Consider the following 9,049-nt stretch of genomic DNA (forward strand, 5'->3'; position numbering starts at 1 on the left):
AGTAAAAATTTAAATAATACAAAAAGATATACTGTGACAAGTAAGCTTCCTTTCTACCCATTCTTCCCAGAAGTGGTTACTCTTACCAGTTTCCTACTTAGCCTTCCGGAGCATTCTGTGCCTTCGTAAGCACGTACATATTTATTATTCTCTTTCTTTTTTTTTTCCTTAAACAAACAGGAGCCCACACTACTCTGAACCTTGCTTATTTCCCTTTAGGGTGTGGTAGGCTGAATAATGGTCCCCTGGGGATGCACACATCCTAATCCTAATCCCTAGGGATTTTGCAGATGTGATTAAAGGATCCGGAGATGGATTATCTAGGTGGGCCCAATGAATCAGAAGGGTCTTTACAAACAGAGCAGGAGAATCAGATGTAGAAGGAGATGCGACTATGAAAGCAGAGACTGGAGTCAGAGAGAGATGTGAAGATTTTAGGCTCCTGGCTTTGAAGATAGAGAGAAGGGGTCATGAGCCAAAGAATGTTGGTGGCCTCTAGAAGCTGGAAAAGGCAAAGAGACAGATTATCCCCTAGAGCTTCAGAAGCAATGCAGCCCTGCTGACACCTTGATCTGGGCTCCCTAAGGCTGATTTTGCACATCTGATCCTCAGAACTGTAAGATAATGTGTTGTCTTAAGCTATCAGATTTATGGTCATTTGTTACAGCAGCCATAGGAGGTTAACACAGTATCTCAGAGGTCGTCCCATGTCAGTCTGTCTAGATCAAGTGCACTGTTAGGAGTGACTGACAGCACAGGATTCCGCCCCCCACCGGAGGCGTGTGCCTAGTCCCACCAGTGACCAACTCGCAGGTGGTTTCCCAATCTTTGCTGCCCCAATGTTCCAATAAAGAACCTGGCACGCTGTGTGTCACTTCTATGATTTTTTTAAAAAATTACCATTTAAAAAAAAAATTCACCAAGACTTCAAAAAAAAAAAAAAAAAGAGTTCTTTCTCTCCCCACAGCACCATGCCAAGGGACTTTCAAAGAGTTTCTTGCTGGTTGACTGGCAGAGCAGTTTCTGCAACCAGCGGAGGTTGGTTCCGCGTGTTCCTGTTCCAGCCCCTGGGGCATGTCACCCTGATCTCACGAGGGGGGCTCAAGTGGAACCATCGCCACACGTGAAGGTGAAGGGGAGAATTAAGGTGCCGTGGACATTTCCGTCTTTCATAAGTACAGGAAACAGAACTAGCACCTACCTAGAAAAATACCCAGCTTCAGTAATTCAAGCAACAGAAAATTTAAACCTAACATGACTTCTCCATTAAAAGAGACAAAACAAATAAAAATGAGAACACCCAATGCTTGTGGGGCTGTAGAAAGACTTGCACACATTGCCAGGGATAAGTTTTCTAAACAGCCACCTGGTAGTAAGTGGCATGTGCCTTCAGAATGATCACACCCTTGACTTCAACAGTTTGGGAACTATATATGTCAAAAGAGATCACTCGGTAGCAGAAAAAAACAAACAAACAAACATGTGCAATTTGCACAAAAAAATGTTTAAAGCTAAGCTGGTATTACGGCTAGAAGCTGGAAACAGCATCCAAGCCCCGATTTAAGGAAAAGCTGAGGAAGGCAGTGGGTGGTTAGGAGGAATGGCAACTCGGAGGTCTATGCAGAAAGAATGCCGTGAGGCAATGAGGAGAACTCTGAGGGTTGTACACTCTGCTTGCAACTGTACAAAATTATCAGACCTTTTACCGTGTGCCAGGCAGAGTCCTGGGTTCTAGGGAATCTGAAGGGAAGAGGCAAGAAAAAGATCAGGGCCCTGGTAGGCTGACATTTTAGCCGGTGAGACCAACGAGGAACCAAGGGAAAAACATGAGCAAGGAATCATCATCCAGGTCTAAGCAAGGGAAGACGGAGAAACGGTAATGCAACGGGGTGCAAGCGCGTGTGGCTCTGGCAGTGGGGTGGTCAGGGCAGACTTCTGAGCCTTATAGGGTGGTCCCTGAATTGCAAGGATGTTAAGTTACACGAAGATGGCAGGGAAGGACATTCCCAAGAGGAAGAGCACGTGCAGAGGCCCTGAGAGCAGAGAACTCGGGCATGGCCAAGGAGAGAGCTGTGGCTGCACTGGGCAGCAGGGTAAGAGGATGGTGGTGGGAGAGGACAGTCGGGAATTAAGCAGGCCCCCTCAATGCTGAGGGTCTGGGGGTCGAGGTGGGAGCGCAGAGGAGCAGCCAGATACAGAATATGCTGAGGGTAGAACGTGCAGTGGGGCTTTGATGTGGGGGTGGGCCTTGATGTGGGGGACGAGGAGAAGAGCAGGCTGGGGGGCGAGGAGAAGAGCAGGCTGGGGGGCAAGGATACTCTGGGCTTCCTCCTTCTTGCTAAAGCAGTGGCGGGGGAGGGCTTGGGGGATGCAGAGAGGTTCTGGAATTGTGCAAGCTGCAGCTCGAAGATTTTCAAAACCCTGCTCTTACCAGCCTTTCCTCGAGGGGGTCAGAGAGGGAAGAAGTTGCCATCCCCAGCCTTGGTCTTACTCAAGAAGCTCCAGCTGCTTGGCGGGGCTGCCCGGAAACACTGCAGATCTCAGACAGCTCTGACTGACCCGAGGTTAAAGGTGTCCAGGACAGAGAAGTGCTTCAGAGGGGAGGGGATGGAGCTGGGCGCGGGTGGGGCCCGGCACTAGGCTAGGCCTTCACACCAGTCATCTCATTTAATCTCAGCAATCCCATAAGGTGGGTGCCACGCTTAATGCCATGGGACAGATAAGAGGTACAGAGAGGTAAAGTCTCATGGCTAAGCCCAGAAGCGCCCCCGGGACCCAGAGGAGGTGCTGAGATAAGGCCTGGGAGTTCCCGGAGGGGGCTGCACTGCTCCCCCCACTCCTGGAGTTCAACCTGACTGCAACCCACCATTCAGATTCCTCCCACCTGTTACCCAGGAGAAGGATTTGCTGCCCTGGGTGTCCTTCCTTCAGGGTGGCTGGCTCATTTCAGCCTCCTCCTAGGATACCTGGCATTGGCTTTATCCCTCCCACCCCCCAACCCCCACTTCTCTCCCTAGAGTCTGGGGGCGGGGCAGGGATGGGGAATAAAGGAACTCAGGGCTTCGTACCCACCTGGGTGTGTAAGTTCTGGCTCTCAGTCCTTTGGCTGCGTGACCCAAGGCAAGCAAATGGCGTGGCCTCTCTGAGTCTTGGTCTCTTCACCTGTAAGAGGATGACAAGGATGGTTGGTACCTACCTCACCCTCACGTGCTGCTGCTGCTGCTGCCTGGCGTGAGCTGAAGTCAAGGCACCTGGCCCAGACTCCGGACGAAAGGGTAGTTCTTAGCAATACCCCCATTTCCAATGGGAGATGACTGAGGCCGAGAGGGGCTTCGCGCCCGGGTCCCGTGCATGTCGTTTCCCGTTCTGCCCCTCTGATGGACTCCAGCACCCCCTGGGCAAGGCAGGGGTCCCCGGGGGAATCTGCCCGCCCGCGTGGGCCCGCGCTGGGAAACGCTGGAACCGAGGGCAGCTGGGGCGGGCTGGGATCCCGCGGGGTCCCAGCAGGATGGCGGGAGGCCTGCTCCCCTCGGAGGACGCGGGCCGAGGGGCCGCACACCGGAGGGGGCCCGCCCCCGCCCGGGAGCACTCCCCCCGCGCCCCGCCAGCCCGCGGCCGCCGCTGCAACTGCGAGCGCGGCTGGGGCCGGGGCCCCCCGGGCCGCCCCTCCGGCCCCTCCGCCCTGTCCCCGCCCCCGTCCCCGCCCCGTCCCCTCCTCCCCGTCCCCGCCCCCGGCCGCCCACTCACTCCGTCCCGCCGTGGCCTCTGGCTCCAGCCTGTGTCTCGGTCCCAGGGTCCTCGTTCTTGCCTGTCTATCGACCCACCCTCTTGATCTCCAGCTTCCCCCACCCAGCCCCCTCTGGCTCCGCAGACTCGAGCCCGGCCGGGGCCTCCCGCTGTCCCGCAGATGGACAAAGGCCAGCAGGACGGAGGCGGGGGGGCGGGAGGGGGAGGATAGGTCCATCCCCTTCTCCACCACACACACTTGGGAAGCAGGACCTGGCTTCTGGCGGCCCCCCCCCCCCCAAACTCTTGCTTGCTTAGGGGTGGCCTTGCTTGCTCCCTGCACAGTATCTGGCATGCGGGTGTGGCGGGGCAGAATGTTCTAAGGGGGAGCGACCAACCTCGAAGCTGTCAGGATGTCCCTGGATGGGGGCTGAGGCTAGAAGTGAAAAGGGGGTGCCCTGCTCCAGGGCCGGTATTGACAGGCGCGCGGAGCCTTCCTGCCCGCAGCCCTTGCTCAGGCCAACGACTCCTCACCTGCCGGGCCCAGCTGTGAAGTCCCTCCCTTGTGGGCTCTCTTTGCCCAGGCTTCGCCAGCACTTTATTCATGCCTTATTTCTGCCGCTTTGCTGCTCACACTGGAATCAGTGGTTCCATTAGCCTCGGTCTTCCCCCAAAGGCCATTTGTCCCAAACTTCCTAGGCCAGAAGCCGTCTATCTTCTGCACACCTCCCTGCTTCTGGTTTAGCTCGGATTGCGAGGAGCCTCAATTCCCTGGAGTTGAATTCGTTTATGGCAGCTGTAACAAAGTCACCACAAACCTAGTGACTTAAAACAACCTTTAAAACAACACATCTCTGGAGGTCAGAAGTCCGGATGGGTCTTGCAAGGCAAAAATCAAGGTGCTGGCAGGGCTCTGTTCCTTCTGCAGGCTCTGGGGTGGGGATGGGGAGCTGTGGGGGGGATGGATCCATTCCTTGCCTTTCCAGCTTCCAAAGGTTGCCTGCCTTCCTCGGCTCCTGGCTGCATCACTCTGACCTCTGGATCATCATCACATCTTCTCTAGTTCTGACCCTTCTCTCTTCCTCTTAAAAGGACCCCTGTGATTTCATGGGGCCCACCTGGTCATTCAGGATAACCTCCCCATCTCCAGATCCTTGATTTCATCACATCTCAAGTCCCTTTTGCCAGGTAAGGTATCATATTTACAAGTTTTGGGGGTTAGGATGTGGGTATCTTTGGGAAGCCAGTAGTTGGCACACCACAGGGCTATTGTTTCTATTAGCTTCTACTGAGTCCCTCTTCTCCATCCTGCCTTCCACCTCCTGCTGGGCAGCAGGCTTTCTTAAAACATCTTGGTTTGATCTGACTTCTCAGCCACATTTTATGATTACAATAGTCCCATTCCAGTCCTGAAGGCATGGTCTGGTCCATTTTAAACTTCAACCTTGTGTTTAACTAAAAACTCCCCTCCCCCTCTAGGTCCAGCTGGACAAGTGGAGAGGTCGGGTGGACTGGTCCTTCCAGTCTTCCTCTGCGTTCGCTCCCTCACGGATGAGGAGAGAAAAGGGGGCGGGAACAGGTATCAGACATCCCCTCACCTATCTGCCCACCTGGAAGCTGCAGGCCTCTTTCTGTTGGTTTGAACAACTGTCTCGCCTGCAGTTATAAGCTTCGTACAGACAGGTGCTGGCCTCGACAGGTCCTTCTAAGGCAAGGTTCAAACCCTGCCGCCGGCTTGAGCCTCTGGCTGAAGCCTGCTGGAGGCACCATTCCTTTCTCCTCCCATGTGCTGCCTCTTTGCCCCACATGGCAGTGGGCCTGGGAAAGCCTGCAGCTTCCAACCTTGCCTGTGGCCTGAAGACTGGAGCCACCAGCAGGAACCTATTTCCATACCTTTTAAGGATCAGGATCCTGAGGGAGCAGGTCAGCAAGTCTAGAGAATTTACTAAAGTTCTCAATATCACTGTCTTTACTGAAATCCTTCTGTTACTCAGTCTTCTCAGTGGACAAGAAAAGATACATCTTTATCCCCAGCATAGAGTTGGGCACATAGTAGGTGGTTTATATTCCATGATATAATTATGCAATAGCGTAGATTAATAAATGAATATTCAGCATAATAGATAAGGGTGCCCCCCCCCCTTGGGGCTTCTCTTCAACACTGAACTGAAGATCCCAGCCAATGCAATAAGGCAAGAAAGGATGGGTACAAAGATTGAAAAGAGAAAAACTGTCATTTGCAAATAATGTAATTGTCTACCTAGAAAATCCAAGAGACTCAACAGTGTAGTATTGGATACCTACTGTGTGGTAGGCCCTTTCTGGAAACTAAATATGAGATGGAGGAGCAGCCCTTCTCAGTGAGCTCCCAGGGAGGTTGGGGAGCTGAGGCCAGCAATCCTCAGGGCAGGGTCCCCTGCAAAAGAAAGAATCCAAGAGGTCCATAAACTTGGATGGGAAAACAATTACCTCTTTATCTCCATTAACCATTAACTGAAATTTAGCATTTTTTTTTTTCAGTTATGAATGTAGGCAACAAACCACAGCTGTATTAGCAGTACCTATGACTTCGTCATCAGTCAAAGTCATAAGTGTTTTCAGGTCACAATATGGTATTTGTAAATATCTCAAAATATAACTTATACTCACCACTACTTCAACGTGACGTAGTTACTGAACCAGCTCTTAGTTCTTAGTTTTATATGCTCGCAAAGAATTTCACCTATTACTTCACTACGATTTAAAAAATAATAGCTGCATTTCAAGATAACTGGTGTCCTTTGTAATATGATGCATTCTAGTTCATGCATTTGAAACATTCTGATAAGAGGACCCATGTTACAAGACGGATTAGGAACTCCTGCTGTAGAGGAAGGACTTGCTCTCTGGTTTGGGCAATACTCGCATGGTTCTCTTGCACAAGGGACCCTCCCCCTAACCCCCACCCACATGGGTCACATTTCTTATCAAGGAGCAAGCCCAGCTTGTTTCAGTATGTGTCAGTCCTTGTTCTAGGAGCTTTCTGGATGTCCCGCCTTTGAATGTCATGGAGCATTCTGGGGAAGCTCTAAGTGTGGCCCTTGGGTCTGGGCCTACTTGTGCCTAGAACAGCTGGCACCAGGCTAGGGCAGCGGCTAATTCCGGCTTTGCCCAGTGGGAAGAGATAGGGCTGCCTCTGCTGATTTTGCTTCCTCCAGGGCAGTGTTTTCAGCTGTTGCAGTTGACCACTTCCCTTCCTAGGGGGAAAGCCAGGTCTGGCTCTAGGAGAACGTGCAAAGATGGAAAGGAGAAGAGAGAAGTAGATCTCAGCCAGGGCTGTTTGAATTTCCCAGAGTTGCGTGTGCCGTCTGAGTCCAGAGGCTCCTTTCCCAGCCTGTAAGAGTCATCTACGGAAGTGACAGCCACACAAGGTCATCTGCACAAGGCTGAGTCGTGTACCTCTGTATGATAATGTAGCTCATTCAAAGGTCCCAGCTAACTCTGACCCCTCCCCCTTCTCTGATACTCAGCTCAAACTTCTGCTCCGTGGTTCAGAATCACGCGGAAGAGTAGAAAACACATAGGAGGTGGCATCAGCGACACTTGCTTTTAGATCCTGCCTCCATCTCTTCCCTTGCTAGCTGGCTGATCTCTCATGGACTTAGCAAATAATTTCTGAGTGCCAGCTATGAGTTGGCACTGAGGACACAGAGATGAATGGGACAGACAGGTCTCACCGCCTCTCATCGAACTTCCTCTCTACAAAAAGACCCAATGATGGTATTATGAAAGAAATGACCAGGAGGTTACGGCAGAGAACGGTGGTGTGGGTAGAGATGAGGCCCTACCAAGGTAGGGTGGTCAGGGAAGGCTTCTGCGACACTTATTACTAAAAGCTGATGTAGAGCCGACCATAAAAAGGAGAAAACCTTCTAAACGGAGAGAACAGTATGTGTAAAGGGCCTGAGGTGGGAGAAGCCTTGGCCTGGTGAGAAACCAAAAGGAGGCCAGCATTACAGAGACGTGATAGGAAGGGAAGAGAGTGGTGAGAAGTAAGGCCAGAGAGCAAGGCAGAGGCCAACAGGAGGGGCTGGAGTTCGTGCAAAAGCACAGGGCTTGGGAATTTTAAGCAAGGGAAGGGTCACAGTTATCTTTGGCGGGGGCGGCGGGTATGGTAAAATGCACATGTTATCATTTTAACCATCATACAGTGTATGTACAATCGGTGACATTTAGTATATTCATACTGATGTGCAACCTTTACCAATACTCAGTTAAAGAACTTTTCCATCATCTCAAAAGGACACTTCATACCCTTAAGCAGGTACTCCCCATTCCTGCCCTAAGCACCCACTCATCTGCTTTCTGTCTCCACGGATTTGCCTCTTCTGGGAATTTCATGTAAATGGGAGTAGACAACATGTGGCCTTTTGGGACTGGCCTATTTCACTCAGCATATTTTCGAGGTTCATCCATGTCGTAGCATCAAATCATTCCTGTCATAACTGAATACACCGCTGCATGGACAGACCACGTTTTGTTTGTCCTTTCATCCTGTGACATAGTTTGATTTTCCAAAGATATAACTTTGGTTGCTCGGTGGGGGCTGGGTTGTAGGGAAGGGAAAAACGGGAGTGCAGGGGAGAGATGACGATGGACGAGGATGTGGGGAGTAGGGAAGGAACGGAGGTCCTGGGTTTGGGATCCGTTTGGGAGACAGAGTGAGCACGTGAGAACCGTGGACGGATTGGATGTGGGAGGTAAGAAAGAGGCTGGAGCACCTGGGGGCCGTCACCGAGGTGAAGAAGTCTGGGAGGGGGACAGGTGGAGGTTTTAATAATGTTCGGTTGGACTTGTTTAAGTGGTGGTGTCGTGTGGGCAGTAGGATTTGAGTCTAGGACTCGGCAGGAAGGTGTGGGGTATAATTTTGTGGTACAAGAAATATTTTGGTCTCCTGGCCAGAGCTCCCCAAACTCTTGTAATTTTCTAAGTAATAACACTAGGAGCATCTTCTGTTCTAATATTCGGTCTTTGGTCCAGGTTCCTGACACAGAGCTCCTCGATCCTTTGGAATTTCCTGGGGCATCTTCTGTCCTAATGAGGTGACTCTTGGTGGGCTCCTGGGTCGGGGCTGGTCTCCAGGAAGACCAAGTCATGATTAGAAGCTTGGAATTTCCAGTCCCACCTGTCCATTCTCCAGAGAGCATAATGATGCCTCCATAAAAATTCCCAAAGTAGGGAGTTTGAAGAACTTCTGGGTTGGTGAACACGTGGAGGTGCTGGGAGGGTGGCATGCCTGGAGAGGGAGTGGGAGCTGGGTGCCCCACCCCTCCAGTGCCTTGCC

At 51.8% G+C, this 9,049-nt stretch overlaps 1 protein-coding gene across 2 annotated transcripts in view; it reads right to left on the reverse strand.

Moving 5' to 3' along the window:
- The window catches only part of HVCN1 (hydrogen voltage gated channel 1), a 32,549-nt gene extending 28,915 nt beyond the window's left edge, over window positions 1–3,634 (reverse strand). The window contains exons 1-2 of one of the 2 annotated variants that reach the window (XM_023528215.1): window positions 3,594–3,634; window positions 3,073–3,162 (exon numbers count right to left, since the gene is read on the reverse strand). The gene's annotated coding sequence lies outside the window, so the exon portion shown is untranslated. Of the gene's footprint in view, window positions 1–3,072; window positions 3,163–3,251; window positions 3,329–3,593 lie in introns of those variants that run through there. The other variant, XM_011355787.2, reaches the window with a different exon arrangement.
- Window positions 3,635–9,049: the final 5,415 nt, after the last annotated feature.

This window comes from Pteropus vampyrus, unplaced genomic scaffold (assembly GCF_000151845.1).
Source record: "Pteropus vampyrus isolate Shadow unplaced genomic scaffold, Pvam_2.0 Scaffold23, whole genome shotgun sequence".
NCBI lineage: Eukaryota > Metazoa > Chordata > Mammalia > Chiroptera > Pteropodidae > Pteropus > Pteropus vampyrus.